The following is a 1,845-nucleotide window of genomic DNA, read 5'->3' as shown; positions in this document are numbered from 1 at the left end:
TCTTCCTCTAGAAAAACTCCCTATGCCATTTGGATCACCTCCTGTGTGTGCATGTTGATTTGAGCTACTGCTAGCTCCATCTCCAGGTGCTATAGATCTTCCTCTACCACCTTGTCTTCCCCTTCCTTGGAAAGTACCTCTATTTCTGGCACACTGCTTCCTCATGAGTTTTTCTTCAGCCTTCAATACCATATGATAAGCTTCTTCTATTGTTTTAGGAGACAGTACACTTATCTCATCTTGGATCTCCATTCTGATTCCATTTACATATCTTGCAACCTTCTCATATGTATCTTGGATTTGTCCTGCTCTTATGCTCACTTTGTAGAATTCCTATGTGTTTTCTTTCAATGTCATATACCTCTGTCTAAGATTCTGCATCTGTCTAAACAATGTCTGTTGATAATCACTTGGAAAAAACTTAACTTTTATTTTTTCCACCATTCTATTCCAATTCTTGATTGGCTGTTTATCAAGTATTCTTCTTTCTGCTTGCACTCCATCCCATCAAAGTGTTGCATGTCCTTTCAATTTTGTGACAGCAAACTTCACCTTCTTTCCTTTGTCTGTTTCTTCATAATCGAAGAATTTCTTCATATCATTTATCCAATCTATTAATTCCTTGGGGCTTAAGCTTCCTGTGTAGATTGAGACTTCAAGTCTAGGCTTGGATGTGGATCTCAATACTGACCTAAAGAATCTCATTTCAGGAGTTACATCTGCAGGTTCTGCTTCTGCAACTTCAGTTTCAAGTTCACTGACATCTCCAACATCTGCATCTCTTCCCATTTCTACTGCTTCCAATCTAGCTTGCATCTGTTGCATAGCTTCCAACACTTCAACATTTGCCACTGGTCTTCCTCTTCTTCGACCACCACCTCTTCCTCCAACTCTGAAAGCCATGTTGTATTTCTTTTTCTGATCCTTGAGATCCTGTTCAATGTATGTAGGCTACTCTGATACCACAAATGGTGGTCTGGGTGCAGGCGTAATGGACAATCGTTCAAAACCTTATACAATTGCCTCCAGTTCAGGTGGCAGTTCCTCTTCAATCTCCTTTGGAGTATCAGTCATCAACCTCCAAATTTGGTTCTTCTCTAAATTAGCTGAACTACTAATTTTTATCGGAGTATGGCAAACCTTTCAAATGCCACAGAATCGAAAGGAATTCAAAACTTTGGTTTATATCCTTATCGCATCTGTCTTTTTCCCAAATACTATCAGCCTAATTTTCCACCATTGATCTGATCTTTAATCTGACAGTTGTTAATTCACCTTATCAACAAAACTGATCGACGATCCTCCACCGTTGATCATCACCCACTGAATCGGACGGCAGACAGCGATATCGGCCAGGTCACTTACATGACATTTAATCACCTTTTACAGAGCCGATCAAGTTTATAAGCCCTTGGTTTATAAAATTTCGGGTCCGGATTTTTGCACATGCTTATTCCCTTTGGACAGAGCCGATGGAAAATATAAGTCTCTGATCTATAATAATTCGGGTCCGGTTTTGGAGTCAATGTCCGAACACGTAATGACCCGATATCCATTGGATGATAGGGTTCATTTAATCTACGGCTCGTGGGACTTCCTATCGACACAGTTTAATAGCAAGCCAACCCTTGCAGTTGACTAAGACTCAAAGTGTTGAAAGTGAAATCAACGGCTAAGAATAAGTGCGGTGCTTCAACCCCGAATAAGGAATCCGTACCTTTCAACCCCCGTAGTAGCTAAATACAGTGGAAAGGAATTAAATGCAAACTCATCTAAATCAAATAGGACTCTGATATTTAAGCCAACCTGAAATTCAATGATACACAGAGAGCCTGCGGAGGGACA

This window comes from Pinus tabuliformis, chromosome 5_2, assembly GCF_031772625.1.
Source record: "Pinus tabuliformis cultivar Carrire ecotype Pingquan chromosome 5_2, CPIR1, whole genome shotgun sequence".
In the NCBI taxonomy this organism is placed as follows: Eukaryota; Viridiplantae; Streptophyta; class Pinopsida; order Pinales; family Pinaceae; genus Pinus; species Pinus tabuliformis.
Note: the sequence above shows the minus strand (reverse complement) of the source record.